This window comes from Felis catus, chromosome A1, assembly GCF_018350175.1.
Source record: "Felis catus isolate Fca126 chromosome A1, F.catus_Fca126_mat1.0, whole genome shotgun sequence".
Lineage (NCBI taxonomy): Eukaryota > Metazoa > Chordata > Mammalia > Carnivora > Felidae > Felis > Felis catus.
In genome coordinates, this window is record NC_058368.1 from 207,345,464 (window position 1) to 207,371,945 (window position 26,482).

Below are 26,482 nucleotides of genomic sequence, written 5' to 3' on the forward strand. Positions count from 1 at the left end.
AAACCTAAATCAAGCCACGTGACTGATTAAATAATAAGTAGCCACTATTTGTGGTACATTAATTCATTCAATACACATTTAATGAATGTCTTCTCTGTGTCGGGCACTGTACTAAATTCTGGGAATACAATGGGGAAGAGAGATATTTCCTGGCCTCACAAAACCTACAGTTTACAATCCCAATACCCAATATGCATTGGTAACAACCACATTCTTTGAGTACTCATGTGCTTGATGCTTCACATAAATGAATTCTAATCCTGACTACAATCGTGTGAAGTAAGGAGTAGACAATAGCTCCATTTTACAGATAATGAAACTGAGATTCAGAGGGGTTAAGTAATTAGTTCAATGACATGTGGCTAGTAAGGACAAGAGTGGGAATCCAAACCAGCTATGTTTGACAAGAAAGTCCCTTCTTTCCATCATGTTATTAACTATAAAGTAAGAGTGAAGGAATTTCATTGTGGTCCCAGCCTTCACATTCTCTCTCTCTCTCTCTCTCTCTCTCTCTCTCTCTCTCTCTCTCTCACACACACACACACACACACACACACATGCGCACAAAGTAGCTGTTCTGGGGCCTAAAGAAATCCCTTTACCACTTTATGTTTCATCTATCTGTGAAATGGAAATGATAGCTGCACTTTTACAGGAAGGTTTAAATGAGCAAAAAGCTATTAAAGTGCTATGAAAACATTTATAAATACTAAATATCAGTATTAATTTAATAATGTGTTCCATTTTTATAATTCTCCAAAATTCCCAGTTAAGATGAGTAAGTATTCCTCTTGTAACTTAAGTGTGTATGGAGAGCCTTCTCTCCATCTAAGTGATGTTTTAAGCAAAAATTAGGGTTGCCTTTGGCTTCTCATTGGCAAACCTCAGTTCTCTGGAAAACTGTGCCAGTGAGTATGATTCAGTTGAAAATCAATTTGACTAAATTGGTGATAAAATAAAAGTTCTGCCCATTTCAATAAAGCACAGTAAAAAGAAAACATTTAAGTATATATAAAACAATTAGCACAGCATCTGGCATATTGATTTTGCTGACTAAATTGGATATTTATATGGTTCCAGTTTTCCTGGCTTAGCTCCAGTTTACGTTGTAATAGTAATAGCTTTCGCTTTTAATTAATAATAGGATTATTAATTAACTAGCGGAGTTGCCAAACCAGAAGAAACCCGTCTGGAATACGCTAATTTTGCTGAATTATAAGCCAGAACTCGAAAGATATTGCTCAAAGACTAAAAAGCTATCTATATGATCGGAAGCCTAATGAAGTGCTTTAGAATCATCTGCCTCCACTCACACTCTCCCTGGGGCCCATGGACAATTCCAGTAAGGATTGGCACAGGGTGAGGGGCCACCAATTTTGGAAGGTTAGAATCATGAAATCTTAAAGCACCGTGCCTACATTTGACTCCAGAGTCTCCACTCTTCCCAGTTGATTCCATGGTGTCAAATAAAGGTTAGAGAAGGTGTTACACTGAAATCATCAGCACCCCTGTTAAAGACAATCTGCCTCCCAGCACTGATGAATCCCTTTCCACCAGCACCCAGATGAATTCCTTTAGAAAAGCAGCAGCCATATATCATTGTTTTCTCTTAAAATAATCATATTCAGAAACCATGCCCCTAATATTTGGGTTCCTTAATATCTGAGAGCCAGGAAGATACCTTTCAGTGAGCTAAAGCATCTAGTTATTAAGTGGAGTCCTAGTAGTTAGAGTTAAAATGGTGGCTCTCAAAGTGTGGTACCCAGAACTGCAGCAACATCACCTAAAAACCTGCTAGAAATGCAAATTCTCAGGGTCCTCCCCCACCACCCTGCCAGACTCACTACATCAGCAGCTTGTGGTTGGGCCCAGCAATCTGCATTTTTTAACAGACCTTCTAAGCAACTTTGATGCGAGCCAAACTTTGAGAACCACCAAGCTAATGCAAGTCCCCATCAGTTCTGATTTATTCTCAGGATGTAAAAACGATTGCAGCTTTAGCTTACATGTCATGAAGTAGAAAATTCAGCAACTAAAAGACAAAGTTGGGTCTGATAGGAGATCAACTTCCTTGATGGAATCTCTGTATGAAGTTTCAAAATATGGAAAATTGAGCTCTGAAATGTTATGATGTTGGTATTGGCAACCAGTACTGCTGAATTGCAGAGAAATACAGGATCCTCCTGCTGCTTCCTTTTCGCTGAATTCCTTTCTAGCCTCTTGGAAAGGTTCCCTTGAGGCATTTCTGAAAATATAAACCTCGCCATGTAAATGAGTTGTTTACCCTCCGATCATTTGTTAGAAAGCATTGAATTTTGCTGAATCAGGAGTAATTGCTTTTGACAAGCATACACATAAAACAGTAAGTGATACTGAAAATACTTGGTGCAAGTCTCAAAGCTTGGAACACTCTAGACTCTTAATAATGGGTCATGCCATTTGGCACATCTTTTCATGTAATCTTAAACGAAGTCAGGCCAACCAGCAGAATACTGAAAAGTGAGTCCTGAAACTTGAACACAAATGAGATGTTATCCTGGTAGAAAGAGTGAATACAAGGCACATGAGAGACTTCAAGATGGGGGGCTTGTAAATATAAGGAGTTTAACCCAGTCTGTCTCAATACTACTTAATTAGGAAGGAAGAAATCTACAGAGGGAAAATATGGCTTCAAGGAAGCGGTCAATTTTTGAGTGCTCCAGGACTAGGAAAAAAAAAGAGAGAGAGAGAGTAACATTTTTTTTTTTAAAGAGCAAACATAAGCTACTTTCAAAAATAAATGTGTCATATTCTGAACATAGTTGCGTTTTTATCCTTCAGTTTGTTTATTTATCCAATTTACCTCATTTTCTTTATTTTTAATTATGAAAGTATTAAATGCCAGTATTACATTCAAATATAGAGAGTACAAGGTAAAATATTTTATTCTTTTCTACCCTTATTCTAAAAGGTAGCCACTGAAAATTGTTTGGAATGTATATTTCCAGGTGATTATATATACATGTGTATACATTTGAATCGTATTTCTGTTTATTATTCTGTCATAGCACATAAAATTGGCTGGATGAATATTCACCAAATTTGGAGTACATATAGTACATATTTGAAGATACCTTAGAACAAACAAAGAGTAGCTTCAAATATATGCCTCAGATCAAACATTAAAAGGGGAAATATTTAAATTCCATCTATTTTTATTTGGGATTGAGCTTCTTTTTTAAAATTTTTTTTAAATGTTTTTTATTTATTTTTGAGACCGAGAGAGACAGAGCATGAGTAGGGAAGGGGCAGAGAGAGAGGGAGACACAGAATCTGAAGCAGGCTCCAGGCTCTGAGCTGTCAGCACAGAGCCCAACGCAGGGCTCGAACTCATGGAGTGTGAGATCATGACCTGAGCTAAAGCCAGATGCTCAGCTGACTGAGCCACCCAGGCACCCCATGGATTGAGCTTCTTATATGGGCACTGATCTGCAGTCTGCAGCAAGATAAGTTAAGCAGGTGGTTTTTTTTTTTTAATTAATAATATTTAGATATCTCCTGAGAAATAATGGACAAAATAGCCTTGCTTTATATTTATTGTAAATAAGGCACTGTACATATTATCACATATCATGTATTCTTTTCACTTATCTCTGTCTGTTGTGAACAACTTTGCATGTTAGTTTACACAGATTTACTTCACTCCTGTGGAAATAGAAAAACAGCCATCATACAAACATATCATGTACCATGATTTATTAAATCTTTCCTCTGTTGATAGGCTTTGGATTGTTTCCTTTTATTTGCTGTTGTAAATGATCCTTCAATAGCCATCCCTGTACATTAATCTCTGTGTATTTTGGTGAGCATTTTAGTAGAATGGATTCATAGAGGTAGGCTTTCTGGATAAAAAGGAAGGGACATTTAGAGTAATAGGCAAAGCATACTGTTAAAAGACAGGAGAGAATGAGAGCTTCTACATCCCCACATTGTCACCAAATCTGAATTGTAGCACTGTTAAAATGCTAGTTGGAAAAGAACAAAAGTTGGAAATACTTTTGTTCTAGTTCTGTTTTGAAATGAATTTCTTTGTTAAAGGATTTGAAAATAATTCTGTAGTTTGCCTTTTCACTTTCTCAGTGGTGAAGTACATTAAACACAAAGTTTTTTATTTTGAAGAAATATAACTTATCTTTTATCTAAGAAACCATTGCCTACTCCAAGGTCAAAAAGATATACTCCTATGTTTTCTTGTAAAAATTGTATAGCTTCAGCTCTTCCATTGAGGCCTTTGATCCATTTTATAATTTTATATATGGTGTGAGGTAGGAATCCAGTTTCTTTCTTCTGCAAGTGGATACAAATTGTCCCAGCTCCATCTGTTGAAAAGACTATTATTTTCACTATCGAATGGGAGGAAAACTGGGAAATATGAGTCTGTTAACTCTGTTTCTTTTCACAATTATTTGTTATCCAGCTCCCTTGTATTTCGATATGAATTTTATGACAACTTTGTCAATTTCTGCAAAAGCCATCTGGGATTTTGAGAGGGATTGCATTGGCTATGTAGACCAATTTGGTGTGTATTACAATCTTAATATTATCCTCTGATCCATAAACATGGAATGTCTTACTATTTATTTAGATCTTTTAAAATTATCTTTTCAACAAAGTTTTATAGGTTTTAGAGTGTGCGTTACATTTATTTTGTAAATTTATACGTAAGTACTTTTGATGCAATTGTAAAGGAAATTCTTTTCTTAATATCCTTTTTGGACTGCTCACTGCAAGTATATAGAAGGACAGTTTATCTTTGTGTATTGTATTCTAGAGGTATCTTCCAACCTTGCTGGATTTGATATCAATTCTAAGAGATTTTTCATGGGTCCCTCAGTATTTTCTAAATATAAGAACAAGTCATTTACAGACAGTTTTATTTCTTCCTTTCCTCTCTGGATGCCTTTTATTTCCATTTACTTGTCTAACTGACCTGGCTAGGACCTCCAGAACAATGTTAAATATATAAAGTACAAGCAAACTTCCTTGTATTGCTACTGGTCTTAGCAGAAAATAATCTTTCATCATTAAGTAGGGTGTTAGCTGTGGGTTTTTCATAGATGCTCTTTATCAGACCAAAGAAGTTCCCTTCTGTTCTTAGTTTGCTGAGTATTTTTATCATGAAGGACTGTTAGATTTTGTCAAATTCTTGTTCTGCATCTATGGAGATAATCAGGATGGTTCTGTCCATTATTCTATCGATAGCTCAAGTGCCACAGACTCACTGTTTTTACTGAGATTTAGTAGATTTTCTTGAAAAAAAGTTTTCATTTGCTGGATGCCCTTCAGACAATTTCCAGGGACTTTTAAATGTTTTTTTCTTTTACAATTTTTACCCACTTGCCTGTTTCAGTGGGGAGCAGGTCAACAGAGCTTCTCTTACAACCATGGGGACATGTATTTAATTTATTCTTATTTTTTATAATTTTTGTCATCTCAATAGGATATAAGATGAAGGGAAAGGTGAAATTCAAGCTCAAACCACTGTCTCCAGAAGCTGAAGTGAGAGGAAAGGAAGTATAATAGGTGAACACGGCTGGGGAGCCAGACTGAGTCCAAATCCCAGCACCACTGAGCAAATTACATTCCGTGCCTCTGTTGCTTTATCTGTAGAATGGGAACAATAATGGTATTCACCTCATTAGATGATTGTGAAGAGTAAGTGCCTTAAAATATGCAAATCAATAAGAACAGTATTTGACACATAGTAAGCCATAAGTAACAGTTGTTATGATTATTATTTTATTTAAAATGTTTCTAATACCGGGTTAGCTATCCTAAACCAGTGAATCGCAAACATAGCTGTATATCAGGCATTTGATTATCCTTTTGAAAATGCAGAATCATGACTGTTCCTACAACTATCCCCACATCAGAGTCATCAGGAAGGCTGTGGCAAAGGTCACAGTTCCCAACCTAGCATCAGTCTATAAAGAATCATCAGGGAGCCACATACCCAAATTTTTGAAAAGCCTATTTACCTAATGACATGTTGACCAACTTGGATTTATGAAATTTTATGGTTTTAATCATTCATTCATTCATTCATTCATTTAATACACTTTTAGCAAACACTCACTTATGTTGAAGCACTACGCAAGGATTTCAGGATGAACTGGATGCAGTAATTCCCTCTAGAAATTCACATACGTGAATTTGTATAGTCAATATATTCACAAGTAATTGGAATATAAGGCAGTGTAAAAGTGCCACATGAAATGTCCATCGACTGTGGCAAGGAAAACTTCTTCGAAGAGAAGGGTCCCAGGCTAACCCTTAAAAATGTCCCAGACATACATTGGGGAAGGGAAGACATCAGCCCTTGCTTGCCTACAATGACAAATTCTTTCTCCCAACCAACTTCAGAGGGGTGTTCGGTTCTCACGGATCTATCTCACCATGTTGAAAAGAAAAGAAGGAATGACAAAACGAGTCTCAGTGACTGGATGCGGAGTCCAGGGTGCTGGAGGCAGTCAGCGGGGGCAAAGCCATCAGACTTCCTTCTGGCTAAGGGCCCAGCTTCAAGTTACAAATCCCACCACTCATCCTTCACCTGCTGAAAAAGTGATTTTCATATCACCATGTCTCTTGTCACTGAGCTTGAGCCTAAACGTTTTGGGTCTGGGCAGATATTTGGAGTGGAGGTTAACTGACAAACACATAGATGCCTTCCAGTACCAAGATATGAACTAAAAGTGAACCTGGACGAAAGAATAAACTGCCCACCCAGAAAGCCATATAACCCATGCTCGAATTTAACAGGAGAAGAAAAATAAACCACTGCCATTTACTTTGAGCAGGGCGCTAGAAAGAATGTGGAAGACTGTTGAATCATCTGCTCACTTCTCAGCTTGAAATGCATTTTTGTTTCTTCTAATCCTGTTCCTCTCAACCTCCCTCCACTTTACAGAGGCAAGGAGATGGAATGCCCAGAGCAACCATAGCTGTTTCAGGTTGGGAGTGGGTGGCAGCATGGCTTCTCCCTGAGACTTGGCAGCTGACCTGTTGGGCTATGGCCTCATGCCATGCGTACGTCATCCAAATGGCCTGCGGCACAGCCAGCAATCACACAGGAGGGCAGGGGCGCCGCCCCCAGAAGAGCTCACTGTACCCTCTTGAGAGGAACACTGCTCCACCCACTCTCACTGGCCAACGTCTAGGGATCAGGGATTGGAAAAAAAAAAATGTGGCTAAAAGCAGTTCTTCTTTTAGAACAGGCGTTTATCCTCTTAGGTTAACATCCTCTTAAAGATCCGCCTCAGTCCCTCAGACAGAAGCTCACGTTGCTGGTTGCAAATAAATCCGTATAAATTGCTTTGAAGGCAGAGGAAGCTAGGTGCGCCTTTCACCTCCTCCTAAATTCTGGTCCTTGAGAGAAATAGGTTGGCAATGGGGCAGTGGCTCTATCTAGCCAAGGGAAAAAAAAAATTCCTGCAGAGTCCATGCCAATAATCAATCTGGAATCCCCTTCCCTTCACTGTCACTCAATCAGAAGTGTTTCCCCTGACTTCTTGAGCACACACTCCTCCATCTGTCCTCTTCCCAGCTTTATGCCCCCTTCAAGACAGACTTCGTGTTCATGGCCATCCGAGTTCAGCTCCATAAAAGACGTTCTCATCCTGTCTTTATGTGAAAATTTGATGCAGCAATTCCCTTCAGAGTTTGTTCATCGTGGGGTTTTTGCATTAATTTTTGTATTTTTAAATGTCGCCTTCAAATATCGTCTCCTTGTTGACTGAGTTTCTTGATGCACGTAAATTTGCTCCTGAGGCTGGTGATTCCCTAGCCTCACCCTAGTTGTAGCCCTGATCAGCAAAGTTACTTTTTTTTTTATTAAGTTTTAATTTTAATTCCAGTCTAATTAACATACAGTGTTATCCTTTTGAAGATTGGACTAACCACTGTCCTCCATCGGTCATGGCCCCAAGAGTCAAAGCTCTTTGAAAGTATTAATATATCTGTGAAGACGTGGGATTCCAATAACAGACTCCTTTGTACAAGAGTCGGTGGTACTGGAACCTAGACAGAAGAGTATGCCTACCTCTCCTCCTACAGCTATGTTTCTATGGAATTCTTCAAGGAATGTTCTAGAAAACATTTGAGTCTTGCCTAAAGACAAATTCTCTGTAACATCATTTCTTTGTTCTTGTGTGAAGTTTTACTATGAAGTGCTCCTATAATAAATATAAAATTGTAGAGTACAATGAAGAGAATGTCTTGAGGGAAATATTATTTATTCTGAGATAATAGTCTCCTGCTGGTATGTGCATACTGATCAAGCACATTGGAAACATTATGGAAAATAAATGATGAAGCAAAGCTGACGAGTTTATTTTCAAAGAGGGAGGCATGGATCCCATAATCGCTTTCTGCTATTGGGACTGTTTCTGATATTCCATATGATTGATGCATGTTTAATGACTTTTAGCTGATGTGTCCAGGAACTGCGCAAACGCAGTGGTGTAATTTAGTGCATGCTTCTCTCTTAATAAGTAAAGATTGCTTATCTCCAAAGCAAAGATCTTGCTTTGAAACTTAGGCTACTCTTGGAAAATCAGCTGGCGTGGCTGCTTCCACTTGAGGGATTCGGTCCAGTCTCCCGGTTTGACGTAATGGTCCCTGTGCTCCTAATAACATCTACATTTGTGGGAAACTTCTGTGCGGGTGGTTTTATCCATATGCTTACAACACAATTCTGGGGTGGGTTAGACAGTTATTAGTTGTTTTCCAGTCTCACAGGGGAGGACGTTGAGGCAAAGAGTGGATAAATAAAAATGTGTGGTTGTGTGTTTAGTCAGTGCCGGGCTCAGGACTATATGCTCCAGTCTTCTGAGTGTATAGGCTGTGCTCTTCCTATCTCTAAATGAAAAATTGTGATTAATTTTCGTGCTTAGATTATCAATACATCCACATCCACGGGGTTCCATCTATTTTATAGCCCTAATATAAACCCCTGATTTTATCTTCCTTTGGTTTCCTGGAGAGCATAGCCCATGTCTGAGTGCTCACTTCCATTTTGGCTTGCTTTTTTTTTTTTCTTCTATTTTTCTATTGTTATCTGGTTTCTACTCCTTAACTCTACTGAGACATCCTTCCACTTTCAGAATTCAAGGAGGAGAATGGGCAGCAGAAATAAGAGAAACCTTTCCAAGTGTTGGTGTCTGAACTGATTTTACCAGAAACAGGGTAAGACAATCAACCTACAGGGTCAGATTTTTCTTCAGGACATTTTTTTTCTTTTCTTATATTTGTCACTGCTCTTTCTCATTTATTCTGATCTCTTCCTCTGGAACATACATCATTCGTAGTTTGAGATGCCTTCTATGTCTTTCGTATCTTATCTCTTCTGAAATCATTTTTGTCTCTTTGCCCCTTCTAATTCTGGAACACATTTTCAAGTGAGTCTTCCAATTGACTGCATTTATTTCCTACAGTTTCCACTGTGATCCTTCTTCTAAGGTAAATGTCATCCTATGACCCTAGTTTAGTTTTCTCTTACTCTTTCCCTATCACGTTCACAGTTCCCTATTTATTTCTACCTGCCTCCCAGCCACAAAAGTTTTGTTTTGTATTTAAACCCCAGTCTGGGGGCGCCTGGGTGGCGCAGTCGGTTAAGCGTCCGACTTCAGCCAGGTCACGATCTCGCGGTCCGTGAGTTCGAGCCCCGCGTCGGGCTCTGGGCTGATGGCTCAGAGCCTGGAGCCTGTTTCCGATTCTGTGTCTCCCTCTCTCTCTGCCCCTCGCCCGTTCATGCTCTGTCTCTCTCCGTCCCAAAAATAAATAAACGTTGAAAAAAAAATTAAAAAAAATTTTTTTTAAATAATAATAAAATAAAATAAACCCCAGTCTGCTCTCATACCATCTCACATTTAATCTCTTAGTTCACAGAACCCAAATGTTCTTGATTTTCATGAAGAATCAGAGCAGGTACTTGTAAGATTAATTCTCACTTCTGCAAACGCTCGCAGTTTCCATAGCACCTCTATGTAAAACTTCTGCTTCCATGTTACGAAAGCTTTTAATGGCCCTTCATGCTGTTTTGTTTGGTTATACATGTATGAATGAGAAAATAAACATTGGGGAATCCCTGTAAACAGGGTGAGTAGATGTTTCAAGGTTCCTAGGTTGCTCTTTTTTGTTTTTTAATGGTTATTTATTTATTTTGAGAGGAGGGAGGGAGAGAGAGAGAGAGAGAGAGAGAGAGCACCAGCAGGGAAAGAGCAGAGAAAGAGCGAGACAGAATCCCAAGCAGGCTCCACACTGTCGGCACAGAGCCCAATGCAGGGCTCGATCTCACGAACCAGGAGGTCATGACCTGAGCTGAAATCAAGAGTTGGATGCTTAACCAACTGAGCCACCCAGGTACCCCCCTCCTAGGTTGCTCTTAGAAATCCTTTCTCAGGTTTTAGGCTGGAGGGCTGACAGATGTGGATGACCAGCCATCTAATAAGTGGTGGGGAGAAGCACAAAGAATGCCCGAGCCCTGTGAAATATCTGCACCTACAGCAGTCTTTCTTGGTGAAGCCATGGTGTCTGACTGGAGGCCTTGCTGCCTCATAGACCGTTGCACCAGGGTCAGCCCTTGCCTGCCTGGGATGGCTTCTACCTGGATTCTGCGTACATTTCTGCTGTTCCTGCTAGTCACTGCCTCTTGAGCTTGTGACATGCATCCAAGACTTCCCAGAGGTACAAAAATGCTCTGAACCAGGCAGTTAAATGGAGTGTAGCATTGTGCTCCCTCCTCCACCCCAAGTAAGACATTTTTATGTAACCATATCAGGGTGACATTTTGATGTAAGCTATCGGACACATAGTTCTGTGGCCAAATGGACCTGTGAGCATGTAAAATCAATTGTTCTCTATTACCAACTAGAGTCGACACAAAGCTTCTATATAACCACCGTCATTGCGATGAATCCAGTGATGATTATGGTAGACTTGTGTATTTACTTTTGGTGTTCTTTTAAAATTCCTATATTGCTAATTTTTCTGCCAAATATAAAACCCTCAGGGAATCAATCAGTAGAAAGTCTCAGCTGCATGTGGGGCTCTGGAGTCAGACCTCTGAGATTAAATCCCGACTCCATAACTCATTAATTGTGTGACCCTAAGAAAGGTCCATGTGCCTCAGTTTCCTTAGCTACAAAATGGGGGGGGGGGGAGGGGGAATAGCACCAAACTTAGTAATTTTTAGAATTAGAATGAACGAGTTAATGTATGTAAACTTTATTTTTTTTTATTTTTTTTTAAGTTTATTTTTGACAGAGACAGAGTATGAGCATGAGCTGGGGAGGAGCAGAGACAGGGAGGGCGACACAGAATCCAAAGCAGGCTCCAGGCTCCAAGCTGTCAGCACAGAGCCTGACGCGGGCTCGAACTCAAAAACTTTGAGATCATGACCTGGGCCGAAGTCAGACGCTTAACCGACTGAGCCAACCAGATGCCCCAATGTATATAAACGTCAGAATGGTAGTTGACCCTGACTAAACAGTTCATTTTGGATAGCATGTTATTTTTAAAAGATGTTTACAATAAACAAATGCATGCTTTCTGAAAAAAATGTGAAATACTCAGAAGATTATAAAATAAAAGAATTCAGGTCCCATTCCTAATTCTTCTAGAACTCATTCCCTTCTGGTATAAATTGGGATGAGGCAGCAAGTGGTTGGGGACCATAAATCCTTTTCTAACACTACCTGGTGCAATCCCTCGCACATACTGTGCATGTAATAAATGTGAACTTACACTTACCAGGTTTATCTATGGGATTCTAAGGCTCCTTCTATATTTCTGGCCCACAGATCATTTCCATATGGCACAGGACACCACAGACCACATATCCTGACCAGAATTATTGAGACATGTTGTTTTTAAAGAGACATTAATGAGGGCTATAAACGGATTTATTCTAGACTACAAAGAAAGCATAAATGTGGTTTATTTAAATGCTGAAATTATGAGAGACCGGTGCAAAGGCCACCTGGAGGATCCTTTAGGCCCACCAATGGTCACGGACCACACTTCGAGAAGTGCCAATTTATGCCTATTTATACGTCCCAATAGCGAGCTTGCTTTTTAAAATGACATTGTTTTATTATTTTGTCATGGTCGGTTTGGACTTCACTTGCACATTACCAGATCCTTTTCCTGCTCTAGGGAGATATAGCCAGCTTTAAATAAATTGTTTTACTCTCTTTCATTTTCAATGTCATATAAAATATAGTTTATAAAGCCTCAAGCATAACAACAAATGCTTCTCTCAGTGCCATCATGAAAACAGAGTAACTCCTGAAAGAATAACATGAGAACGAAAATTGAAAATTGCAGTTTCTCTGAGCTTGCTTCCTCCCTGCCAAGTTCTATTCCTTTTTCCTCTTGCTGTCCTTTGGGGCCCAGCTTTGAAATTGGCACTGAGCAGTCAGAGTGGCCATTAACGATTCCATTTGACTAAATGTGCCGAGCAAACATAAATGCCAAAGCCCTGAGTAAACATACTGCCGGGAGCCCTGGGAGTCAGGCAGGGAAGATGCTTGGATAGGTCAGGGCCACTGGGCCTCCCAGCAACCGAAGACCACAGATGGACTCTGGATCTGAACGACAATGCAGATTTCTGGAATTAAGATCCCAACCCTCCAGGCAGGAAGCCTGATCCGGAAAGCTTGAAAAACCACCATTCTGTAGGAAATAAATAAGGGACATTTTCTCCCCAAATATTTCCTCTTTTAAAGAAGAAGTAACAGAACAACTAAATTTGCTGCCATCTCCTCGCACCTCTGATTTTTTTCTAAATACATTAAAAACAGTTTCTATGGAGTAAGTCTCAAAGAGGAGACTTAAGCTAACTGGAATTACGGGAGGAAGATTTCTTCCTAATAGATGGCTCTTAAGAGCACTGGAGGAGGAGTCAAGACCTATGTCTTACTTCTCAGGTCCTCAGGCAGAGCCACATTTTCAAATCAGCAACATGCATTTTTTAATGGGATATATTTACCTTTAGGGTCCCCTCTAGGCTTAGAATCTTCTTTTTGTTCTTCCATACTGTTCTGCTAATGATTTTACATACTCTGAATTTGTCAGTACAAGAGTAAGTAAGAAGGCCGTGCATTATTAACATTGAGACAGTGAAGCTCCTAATATTCTTTTGTCTTCTAAATCTATACCAATAATTACATTAGTGCAGACCCCACCTTCCTACTCTTAAGCCTCTCTGAAGAAAAGATTATTATATTTATTGATTTTTTAATTATATATTTATTATATAATATTTATTGTATTTATTAATGAATACATAAAATTGTGTATTTATTACATATCCTCTGTCTCCAATTAAATATATACTCTGTAATTTATATATAATTACATGTTGAGGTGCCTGAGTGGCTCTGTCAGTTGAGCATCAGACTCTTTTTAAAATTAAAAAAAAAAATTTTTAATGTTTATTTATTTTTGAAGGAGAGAGAGACAGAGTGTGAGTCGGGGAGGGACAGAGAGAGACACCCACACACACACAGAATCCGAAGCAGGCTCCAGGCTCTGAGCTGTCAGCACAGAGCCGATGCAGAGATCGAACTCACAAACCACGAGATCATGACCTGAGCCGAAGTCGAACGTTCCACCGACTGAGCCACCGCAGGCACCCCTCTTTTTAAAAATTTTTTTGATGTTTATTTATTTTTGAGAAAGAGAGAGAGTGTAAGCGGGGGAGGGGCAGAGAGGGGGACAGAGGATCCGATGCAGGCTCTGTGCTGACACCAGAGAGTCCAATGTGGGGCTCAAACTCACAAACCACGAGATCATGACCTGAGGACCCAAAGTCAGACCCTAACAGACCGAGCCAACCAGGTGCCCCTGAGCATCAGACTCTTAATTTCAGCTCGGGTCATGATCTCATGGTCATGGGATTGAGCCCCGTGTCAAGCCCCCCACACTCAGTGTGGAGCCTGCCTGGGATCTTCTCTCTCCCTCTTCCTCTGCCCCTCTCCCACATGCACGTATGTGCACATGTGCTCTATCTCTGTTTATCTCTCTCTCTCTCTCTGTCTCTAAAGAAAAAATAAATAAATAAATACCTACATACATATGTATAGTAGGTAGATATGGAATATATACCTATTTATGTATATCCAATAAAACACTAGATTTCAAAATAGGTGAAGAACTCCTACAAATTAATAAAGGAAAAAAAGGCAATCTTATAGAAAAATGGCCAAAAGACTTGAAGAGGCATATCACAAAAATGGGCAACTAAATGGCCAATAAACATGTGAAAATAGGCTCGACATCTTTGGTAATCAGGAAATGCGAATTAAAACCATGATGAAGTAATACACGGATGATAAAAGCCAAAAAGTATCACAATGTCAAGGGATGGTGAGGATGTGGAGCGGGAGAAACAGTCGCACAATAGAGGTAGGAATATAAATTTGTACAACTCTGGAAAATAGTTCAACATCATAAAGTCAAGTTGAAGCCTATGATGTAGTACTGTGACTCAGGACTTGCACTCCAAGGGATATACCTTAAAGAAATGCATAGCATGTTCCGGGGCACGTGGACAAGAATGCTCATAGCATGCTCATAATAGCCCCAATCTGAAAATAACACAAACAGTAACCGACAGTAGCATGGGTTGTCTTTACACACTGGAATACTGTAGAGCAAGGAGAATAAAAGAACTACACGAATGAGTGGCAATGTTGAGTAAGAGAAGCCAGACACAAAGGAATATTTGTAGTATGGTTCCCTTGATATAAAGTTCAAAAATAGAGTAAATAAAGCTATATTATTTTGAGGATGCATACAATGGCTGGAAAACTGTAAAGAAAAGCAAGGAGGGGCACCTGGGTGGCTCAGTCAATTGAATGTCCAACTCGTGATTTTGGCTCAGGTCATGATTCCAGGGTCATGGGATCGAGCCCTGCGTTGGGCTCTGTGCTCCACTCAGAGACTGCTTAGGATTCTCTCTCCCTCTTTTCCAGTCCCTCCTCCATGCACTTACACATGTGCTTTCTCTCTCTCTTTCTCTCTCTCTCTCTCTGAGAAAAGAAGAGAAGAGAAGGGAAGGGAAGGGAAGGGAAAGAAGGAAAGAGACGAAAAGAGAGAAGAAATGAATATTATACAGGTCCTGATGGTAGGGGAGAGAGGATGTTGAGATGAGACAAAAGCAGAGGAAGGGGGTTTCTGGATGAGTTGTGTTTTGCATTTCTGATCTGGGTGATAGTGGCATGAATGTTCTCTTCAAGCCACTTTGCCAAAAGCTAGTTTGATATTTTTCTGTTCTTTTTTGAGTGGACATTATGTTTCACAGTTTAAAATTTTTTTAATTTAAAAGAATGAAAAATGTTTAAAAAGACTAGTAGGTTGATGTGTGAAAATTAGAATCTATACTGAGGAATCAAACCTTTGGTGATTGAATGGGAATGAAAGAGCTTTGGGAGTCAAAGATCTGACAGACGAAAATTCCAAAATTAGGAACATCACTACTAAGATTAGAAGCATATTTATTTCCCAGAACCAGGCAAACCACGAGCCAAAAATGTTCCTTTTATTTTGCTTTACTTTTACTTTCTTTGGGAAGGAATTCAGAGATCCAAACTGGCTCTACAAGTAAGACTATATTGAGATTAACAAGTCACCTTGGTTAAAATAGTTAAACATGTTATAAATATTAACATAATAAGTAACTTCTCTGAAAATGTCTGTAAAGCTGGTAAGGAAGACAGAAAATCAGTTGAATGGGTCTTGGGAAGGAAAGGAAGGACTCACTGTCTTTAATTCCTACATACAATGAGCACATCTGAATATTTAAGTGCAACCTCAGTTCATTACTTCTTTTTTTTCTTATTTTCTCTGCAATCTATTGCATAGTTCTGCATAGTTTACCTAATTCCTCTGTGTTTCAATTTAATCTGACCTATCGCCATACACGATAGAAGTGGATGAGACTTAGACACATGTAAAACTTCAGATCTTTCAGTAACAACACAACACCCTCAGCCTCAGCTACCTGAACTTAAACGGCTCCAGTTTGGGGCAGGTTCTCTGTAAATCTCAGCAGTCGTAGGGCTTCTTGTATTTCTCCAATTTTTTTTTTTTGTTCATTTCCTGTCAGTCTTTATAATATCTACAAACATAGGGCAGATGTTTTATTTTCTCCTTAGAAGGATTGCCTATTCAATTTAAAAATATGAACTCCTCAAAAAAATAAGTCAATCCAGAGGTCATTCATTATCAAAAATCCTGATGTGAGAATGTTTTCATCTTTTAGTGCAGACCTACTGGTCACCCAACATATGAAGGTGATGACCCTGTCATGTGGTGTACTGGAAAGTAATACCACATGGAGACAAACACAGCTTTTTTAGTAAGAATATTGATTGGGGGGGGCTGCTGAGAACAGGGAGAAAACAACTAAAACTTTGCTTCAGATGTTCACAATTTAAAATGTTTGTTTCCCAATAATCCATCCCAAAGTTATAAGGGTACTTTTTTTTCTAATCCTAACCCTAGACTTATATCTACATGTTTTTCATTATCTCCTTCAGATACTGTTATTTCATTTTGTCGGTTGCATCCCAAACTTCAACTTTGGCCCTTTTGCTCAAGCTTGATATGTGACATTCTCATTCCCGTGAATATTTTCCATACTTGAGGACAGACTATCTGAAAATTTTATTTTGCTTTGGACTCACAAAGAGAAGGAAATGCACAAGGATCCTCTCCTAAACATGAAATTCACCCTGAGATCCGGAACCACCTGGCACTGAAGTGACAAGGCTTCCAAGCTTCCACCTGCTCCTGAAGTTGGATGAGAGCATCCATGCCAAGTAGGCAAGATGTTGGGGAAGAGAGGTGGGGCTGAGGTCAGCTCTGTTCTTTTCCCACTCTGCATTTTGTAAATTCAGAGGTGGAATCTGTTACTATACCCTGCCAGATAGACTAGAACACACAGAGTCAGCCCCTTTCTTCTAGGAACCAACAAAGCCATTCCTTATCTGACCTGTTTCCTACACATAGCATACCTGAGTGTCTGTTTCTATTTCATCCAATTATTTACTCCTTTAAAATATGGAAGAAGAAAGACCAAAGTGTCTTTGCTAATGCTTCTGCCAGTTTTCTGTTCATCCAGATCCTGACCTAGCTTGGTTGAATCATTACAGTGCAAAGTTATTCTTTCACTATGGCAGTGACAGAAAGGTAAATCGTTAACAAAAGACTCAGTGAGTCCATAATTATTGCTGACCCTCCATGATGTGATTTGGAGCCACTGTGTAATCAAGAGCCTGGTGTGATGGTTACAAACAGGCCTGGAATGCCACCAGTCCATCCAATCTTCCCCTCCAATCTTGGGTTACATCACTGAAGTTTCTTCTAGGCTCCTATCACTCCTACCAATCTCCGACAGAGCATTTTCTCTCTAAACACAAGTTGAAGTTGGTGATGGCAACCATAGCTTACTATGCACACTTCAGTTACATTTTATGTGAAGGATTGCACATGTTAGTCTAAGGAGTTAAATTTCTTCAGAAAAGTCTCTCTTATAGTCCACTAAAACTCAGAAAGAAATCCCCAGTGCAGTAATAGGAAAGTTCATACAGGCAGCATTTCATGATTAGCTCATTTGTGTTGGACAGGACGAAAGGAAAATTTCTTCTTGCATGTGCAGAAAGGAGTTGTTCTCTACCAGCCAGTTTCTGCACTGATGAATTGTGATGTGCTAAAACTAAAGGAATCATAAGAAATACATTCTAGAAGGTAGAATGAAAGCAAAGCAAGGATCCAAAGGTCAAGAAGAAAAAGCTAGAGAAACTATGTCAGGGTGTCAGAAGACAGAACGTCAATAAAAGTCTAATCTTACGGGGACCTGCATGGCTCAGTCAGTTAAGGATCTGACTTTGGCTGATGTCACGATCTTGGGGTTCGTGAGTTCGGGCCCCACATCTGTCTCTGTGCTGACAGCTCAGAACTTGGAGCCTACTTTGGATTCTGTGTCTCCCTCTCTCTCTGCCCCTCCCCCCCCCCAATAAATAAACATCAAAAAAATTTTTTTTTAAGTCTGATCCATAAACCTTGCCAAGGAGGGGCATACTATGGATTTGGCCAATGGTGATGCACTTCTTCAGAAGGGTGCAAATCCTGGCTTCTGAAGTGATGCTCTAAATTCATGGCATTTCACAAGACCATTGAAAATGCTTAGTAATTGTTTGCAGCTGCTGTTCAGCCATTTCCTTTACATTCCATGGCCCTGGAGACAGAAGGAAAAAATTCTTTATGCCAGTTTTTGTAGATCATAGTGTTAGCTATAAATCCACTGTAGTCTATAAAACACGGTTCTTTCATTGTTTCCACTTCATACCAAATCATAAAATTTTTTAAAAACAAAACAAAATGAAAGAGAACAACAAACACAACAAAAAGGCTTTTTTTAACTTTGAGGAAATCGCCCTTCATAATACAGTAAAATCTCAGTAATTCAGATCTGTCCAGGTTAGTAAAAAGTCGAGATTGTGAGCTATGGAGTTCCAGTGTTCAAGTTTTTATCCTATACAGAAGTATGTGTGCTTGTCTGTATGGTGACATTTATTCTCTAGGGTATTACAGATGACCTACTGGGTGGAGTATTCTGGAAGCAGCACTGGGAGCACTGGCTGTCTGTGGGGCCTTGGGCTAAGTGCCCTGAGATGAGAGGTTGGGACCAGAACGAGATGGCAGGTACATGGTATGTGCAAAGTCACTTTCTCTCCTGCCTCCAGGGCCAATTTTGCTAACCTGTAAACTTTCTGTTAAGCAAAGAAACAGGCTCAGAATGTTTCTTCACGGAGCTCCAGTAAACACTGGTCAGTCTGTCAGCCTCAGCACACTCTAGTAAGTCTGTTTATGGGTCTAGATGACTTCAAAACTTCTTGAAGCATGTTAATTCCAATATGCTGATAGAGATCCTGCAAGAACCCACTCTGAGGAATGCAAAAATGTAACCAGTCCTTGGTTTATAATATACAAACCATTTCCAAATTGCTTTTACATGCACCTAAAACATCAGCTATCTTCACAAAATACAGCAGTTCTCATCACACCCGGTGGAAGGGGCTGGCAATGAGAAAGTTCAGGCCTGGGGTTGAGAAACTGTGCATTGGAATCAATCTAGGGAGATTTTTTAAATACCCGAACCTGGGACCCACCCTGCCCATTAATTCTGCTAAAGTTCACAATGGAGCCAGGAGAATGTTTGTTTAAAAATCTGTTTAGTAAGTTTTGATACATCCTTCTAACCAAAGATCCTTTTCCATAGTCTTGTTTATATGATTTATTTTTTTAGACCATCTATTGTCTCCAGACAAAGCAATGGTAGGTGTCATCTCAGCCTCTGCTCAAATTAAATTTGCACTTTCCAAATGAGTACAGTGCACATGAGATGATTTTACTATTGATTGAATTTGCAGCTTTATTTCTGGAACCAAGCATTGCATTTTTCAGATAACCACATGATGCTGTCCACTCAACCCTTCCAGTTTCTCAGGCCAAAAAGCCCGGAGTTGTTCTCAATTTTCTCTCTCTCACAAACCTCATCCAGTTATGTTCAGCCAATTCTTGGCGCTTGCTTCAGCAACGACCACTTCTTACCACCTCCTCCGCTGGAGCCTGCACCAACCATTCCAATAGCTTCCCAGCTGGTTTCCTGTTTCAATCCTTGATCCTTGTCTATTCTCCACACAGCACAGAGTGACCCCAATAACACTGAAGTTGGATCGTGCCATTCCTCTGTATGGAAACCTCGACGAACACTTACAACTTAGTCCCAGCCAAAGCCAAAGTCATCAGAATGGCCTGCAAGACCCTACACTTTCTGACACCCCTCCTCCCCTGCCTCCGTTGCTTCCTCCTTTGTCCACTCACCCCAGGCCTCCTTGTTTCTCAGTTTGCGTGTATCCCACACATGCTGTTCCTTCTACCTGGAGTGCACATCCCCCAGATGCCCACATGGCTCTTTCCCTTCCCTCCTCTAAGTCTTGACTCAGATGTCACCTTTTCAGTGTGCACCTTGCTAATCCCCACTCGTTAAAATTCTAACCTTACTCCCATCCTCTTTTCCTGATTTAATTTGCTCTGTAGTATGTATCACCATATAGCATCATATATAGTTTAATTATTAATTTTGCCACTCCACGTGGGCAGGGATTTTGTTCTCTTTTGCTCATTTACTCCCAACATCTAGAACAGTGCCTATCACGTAGCAGATACTCAAATAGATATTTGCTCAATAGAAATAAATTAATGACTCAGCTGATAGACTGTGTGATTCAGTGATTGGAGGAAGCAGCATTAGTAAGCAATGAACAATTGGGCCAAGATTTTCTGGGAATGTCCTCCCCATACTACCACATTCAGTTCCCCCCCTCCCCGCCCCATGATATTGGCTAATCATTCTTCCCTTTCACCAGGTCACAAGATTGCAATTAGAACAAATAGGTATCTATTTTAACACTTTGGAAGAAATGTTCTGTCCTATCTAAAGATTCAGGAAACAATTAGGCAATTTGTTGTTTATGCTATGCGCCTCTCCTTTTATTTCCCTACACTATTTCCCTTAGCAATTTCATAAAACACCAATAGCCGAAGAAAGAATAAAAGTGAATTTCAAATAAGTCCTTTCTGTTATTTATTCATTTCTTTGTGACTGAGAAAGAAGTTCAAAATATTAACCTAAAACACACATGGAGATATCTGTTTAATATATTCTCCATTCTCTTTAGATGGAGCTATTATATTTCACAAAGAAAATACATTGGATTTCAAAAATAATTTGGAGGAAGGTTCTGGATATGAAAAGCAGTCTAGAATAAGTGGTATAATACAAAAAAATTTAAATTAATAATTAATCACCATGGCTAATTTTATGCCTTTTCTAGATAGGCACCACTAAGTTAAAGCTTTGCATGCATAATCTTATTTTTTATCATCATTTAAACCCTAAGAAGAAGGAACGCATTTAAAAAAAAATTGAGGCCTCAAAGTGTCAAACAAGCGTCTTCTCCATCAGCCTAGTGGCCAGCAGAGCTGTGATTCAAATTTTAGTCCATCCAAATCCAAAGATAGCATTTGTACAGCTTCACTTTTCTACGACAGTGTTTTATAGGGATGGTAAGATGAACTATTTTAAATCAATGGTTCTAGAAAAATTGAGTCATAAGTTTAGAGTGTTTCATGTTATCCTGAATTTCAGAGTGTTGACTATAAAAACAAAAGTTATTATCATAACAAGTCAGAAGGAGAAAAACTGCTGATAGCACCACAGAGTGTCTTTCCCTCAGGAACCACAAAGTACTTTCACAATGATACCAACAAAAAAGGCATTCACAGCATAATATAAAATGGGCATTTGGCGTTTGTCCAGTTAATTGGATCAATGAAAGATACACACTGGATAGCTCAGTGATTTTTTTGTTTTGAATTATTCAACTTATCTGTCTTCAGAGATCAATGAACTGAGGCTGGGACCACAGTGTCACCTCCTGACTTCCTTTCTGGACCATCTGGACCATCACTTATTTCCAAGTGGAAGCATTCTGTCAAATTAGCACATCGAGACATGTCTTTCATAAGTCTGTCATTTGAAATTAAATGCCTATTCCTTCGCTTATTTTGGAAAGGGAAGGAGGTGGTAGACCTTGCTGAAGAGAAAGGAGAAGACAGTTGAGGCATACATATGTGGTGAGGTGTAGTGTGTGTGTGTGTGTGTGTGTGTGTGTGTGTGTGTGTGTACGATTCCCCTGGTAACTGGATATGTGTAATAGGAGTATATGGAGGTGGTATTTTAAGGATTCTACCTCCTCCCATCCTACTATTTCCCAACAAGGTCTCAGGAAATCCTTATAGTCTTCAAAAATGTTCTCTACCAAAACAAACATCACAACAGCGATCGTTGTTACCTTCATTAAGTCTAAAGTCTTCATTTTCTTTCTCCTTATAGATGGTTTGTGTGACCATTTTCTGGATATTGTGAAATGATTTGTTGCTTTAAGACGTTGGAAAAGACTTTCTGTTTGGTGTATTTTTCTTCTTAGAACCTTTTAATCATTCATTTGCATCCCAATAGATCTCTCAAGTCAAAAGATAGGGAACAGAGAATGAATCAGTAGAATTTCATGAGTGGAAGATGAGGAATCTTGTGACTCTAAGAGAAAGTCCCTGAAAAGTCAGGGTGTCAGGAAAGAAAAGTGGCAATGACAAATGGTTCATGTGTCACTTGATACTGGATTATGTGCCATCTTTGGATTATCAAATGAACAACATAACTTCTGCCACAAATGGAACTAACTGTACTGTGTACCAAAGGCTTTGACCTTGACTTAAAACTGTTACCTCTTTTAATGTGTAAATGATTATGCCAAACATTAGCCAAGAAAAATCAAGTACACAGAAAGACCTCATATTTATAAAACACTTGACACTAGAGAAACAAATAATCTTCGAACTAACTAGGAGGAGAACATATGATATCTTTATAATAAAGAAAATATAGCCTTCATTTGGGGAAAGGCAGATGTTCTAACACTATTTTAAAAACACCACCTTAGACAGCAATTTACTTTATCAAAAGGAATTGTCTTTATAACTCTGGCTAAAAGTAGGCAGTGGACAGATCTTCACTTTCAAACATCCTTTCTAAAGAGTTCTATTTGATGGGGCGCCTGGGTGGCGCAGTCGGTTAAGCGTCCGACTTCAGCCAGGTCACGGTCTCGCGCTCCGTGAGTTTGAGCCCCGCATCAGGCTCTGGGCTGATGGCTCAGAGCCTGGAGCCTGTTTCCGATTCTGTGTCTCCCTCTCTCTCTGCCCCTCCCCCATTCATGCTCTGTCTCTCTCTGTCCCAAAAAATAAATAAACGTTGAAAAAAAAATTAAAAAAAAAAAAAGAGTTCTATTTGAGAGTGAAATAAACCAGGTAGAAGCATTATCATGGAAGGCTAAGCCAAAGCAAAGGTCAGAGATTTGCCCACTAATGGTGGGTTTGAAGACACATCAAGAAATTCCATAGTGATTACAAACACAGCCTCTGGTGCCAGATGGCCCATGTTCAAAACCAAGTTCTACCACTTAGTAGCTGTGCTGTCCTCAGAGAAATTATTTAATTATTTAAAGTTTAAACTATACCTCAGTTTTCTTTTCTACAAAATGAAGATAAAAATGAAGCCTTCTTCATGTGATTCTCAGGATAAAAAAATATATATAAAGCACTTGGAACACTGCATTGCACAAGATAAATACCAAAAAGCTTCTGTTGTTATTTTTTATTATTAGAGGCAAACAGAGAAGCAAAATGGAAGCTGGAGACCTCACTATTGTATATGACTCTCTCCTATGACATGAGGTGACATAAGCCAAGGTGATAAATCAGAGAGTGGTGCATGGCATGAGGTAATAATTAATAAACATATGCTGAAAGAGTATATTAGTAAGTGAGAATCATAATTGCAGACTAAGAAGATCTGAAGCAAATCTGCATACGACTTGCAAAGAAGGTTGAAGCAAGCTAATATGGCCAAGACTTGGTTTTATTACCAGCTATGCACCCCTGGAGGGAACCAGGTAGCTTAAAGGAACAGTGCTGGCTTGTTGCCAAATGAAAAAAAAAAAAAAAAAAAAAGAGAGAGAGAGAGAAAAGCAAAGCAAATACGAATTAATAACCCTACTCACTCACTGTTATCTCATGTTGTGAAGACTTGTGCTTTGATTCAAGTGATTTTTTTCTTCTACTCCAGTCTCAGTAATGTGATGCATTTAAGAAGTCTCAATAGCAATGCAAAATGACTTTGCAATTCACAGGATAATTTTGGTACAATAACAAATAAGGAAATGTGACTAATCTGCCTTCGTCTTATCTTTTTCCTGTAGTAATAACCCAGCTATTTTTGGGATGGTAGAATATCGCCTTCCCTTCCCATACCCTCCCTTTCCTAAAACACTTGCAACAGTTTTGTTTGTCAAAAGAAATCTATTCTAACTACTTCATTCACAACATGCGTTCTGCAAGCTTCTGACAACAAGAAATTCCTCTTGTACTCTAAAACAGCTATGTCCTAGAACTCTTACTAAAAAGGCTAACCAAACTATTTATCATTTTCAAGTTCCCATCATTACTTGCATCCAGACAAGACAAATAGAAGGCATATGCAGAGAATGGCATAACCATCTAGGGACAGTATAGGATGTCCATTTTAATATGTTGGGTCTTGATCCATTGGCTAAAGGTATAGGCAGGGTTCACACTCTTCAAGCTATCAACATGTACTCTGATGAGTTAAATAGAATGATGAGGGACTGGGCCGTCATGATGTTGGCAGAAGTCAGGATCTCAAGGACTCAGATATAATACAGAAGATGCAAATGCTTTAATTGCAGAATAAAATTGCAAATTAAATTTAAATCCAGATTTAATTGGAATTATGGTGTCTGGATAGTCTGCAGGGTAACATAGTAGATTTCAGTCAAATAAGTCAAAAAGCAGAGCCTGTCGGGGAATGACAGAATAACTTCAGACAAAAATTGTGCTGCAACTTCCAGAAGTTTTCTATTGACTTTTCTCTTAGGACAACTGAGAATCTTTGCTCAGTCTTCTTACTCTTGGATTGCCTTTTGGGTTTAGAAGATCTTCCGTGTATTCTAAGAGTTCTATTCACTGTCTCTATCTTTTGGCAGGTGCGCTCTTTGAAAAATATATATATAGGACATTTGCAAAAGAAATTCAAACATTTGGAGCAATAGAGCTTGTGTGTCAGACTCTCCCACTCCTGCTGCTACTGCAGCCAAGCAATACCCTAAGGAAAGTCAATAGTCAGCATCTCTGGGAGAGGAACTCCCCACCCCAAACACTGGTATTTTTTAAAGCTCCCCAAGTGATTCAATATGCAGTCAGAATGGAAAACCAATGGCAGAAATTATCCTAATTTGTTGGTTTCCTTGCCCAGAGGTTCCCAAACATGAGTGTTTAAATATTTGTTGGAAATGAGATTCCTAAGCACTGAGGGACTGAATCAGAATCTCTAGGGATGGGAGTAGGTGAAGGATGGGATTGTTGTTGGTAGTGATGGGGTGATAAAGAGCAGAAATCTGTATTGTAAGAGTACTTTACAGGAAATCATTTCATTTGACCATCCAGACTCCTAGGAACAGCTCTGGTGTCATGTTTTGGCTTGTTAAAATGAGTCATCTACTGGGTCATACCAGTTAGTTCAGATTGTTTTCCTTCTTACTGAGAATATTACCTTGATTTTGCTTGATGCAAAACAATCCAAGTTTGTTTTCCGTATGGCTTTTGTCTGTCAAATTCACAAGATAATGAAACTGCTTTGATCAAACTGTTAGGGTTTTGGAATTCCTTACCGGATATGCCCTGCAAATGCTCAGGCCATGTATTATCGTGAACCTGGAAGAATATACATTATCAAGTTTTTAAAAACTGAGCTCCATTACAGATGGAATTATAGAACCCCACCATAGTGTATCACCCCACCTTTCTAGTCTAGCCCCATGAACTAACTCTTCTGAAGATTCTCATTAGTAAGCATTAAAGACTACCCCCCTCTCCCAAGGGACCTCCAATGCTGGGGTGCCAATCACTGATACCACTTCTGGAGCAGGTCAACTTCCTGATTTCCAAATGTGTCTATTTCCATTGGCCAGCAATATTTTACCCTTTGTGGTTTTGTAGCTCTCTTCCTCTACGACGGAAAAAGGAGAAAGGCACTCTCTGCATGTTTCACCAGTCCTCTGAGACCAAGAACATTTCCTTTTCAGTGAAGAGGCTTATCCACTGTCAGAGAAGTCTACTTCTCACCCACCACTGACTTCCTCTGCCTGGAGTAGATAGATTTTGAACTCCATAATTTGGGTGCTGACCTATACTGCTTCATTTTGTTCTGAGGCTGTCTCAGAATGGAATGACAGCTATGAGCCAACCTATCACTGTTGAAAGTAGAAAATCTGCAGGAGTTGGGCAGAGTAGGTGTTGTATAAACACACTTCAGTAAAGAACTTTGACTTGACCTAAGTCTTATCAAACAGCAACAACAGATGTTGGTGGCAGACAACTCTTAGTCCATAAACTCAAGAAAGAATTGTCTCTTAGCCCTGTAGAATAGAAATTATTTATCCCAGAAAACTTTTCTAGTTTGGAATATCCAAACTTTCTTTAGGAGATTGGCCCTAAATTAGGGATGAAGATTTCCTACACTGACCTAAAACACTTGAAAACAGTTCAACTTTGTACTTGAATCCATAGAGAAAAAGTGTTGGTAAATGGAACTTTTCAGGAAAAATAAAGATTAGAGTGAGTAACATCAAAGGGAAGAAGATACTGAATATTGACAATTTTCTAGGAACTCAGTTCATAGTCATAGAGAGCAGATATACAAAAATGAGGAAGTAATTGAGGGAAGAATTGCATCTTAAAA

General features: G+C 39.3%; 1 long non-coding RNA gene across 2 annotated transcripts in view; it reads right to left on the reverse strand.

Annotated features, from left to right (window-relative positions):
* LOC123380187 overlaps window positions 1-23,975 on the reverse strand; it is a 217,543-nt gene extending 193,568 nt beyond the window's left edge. For both annotated transcript variants that reach the window (XR_006585661.1, XR_006585662.1), the window contains exon 1: window positions 23,731-23,975. This is a non-coding gene — a long non-coding RNA (uncharacterized LOC123380187). The remainder of the gene's footprint in view (window positions 1-23,730) is intronic.
* Between the last annotated feature and the right edge of the window lie 2,507 nt (window positions 23,976-26,482).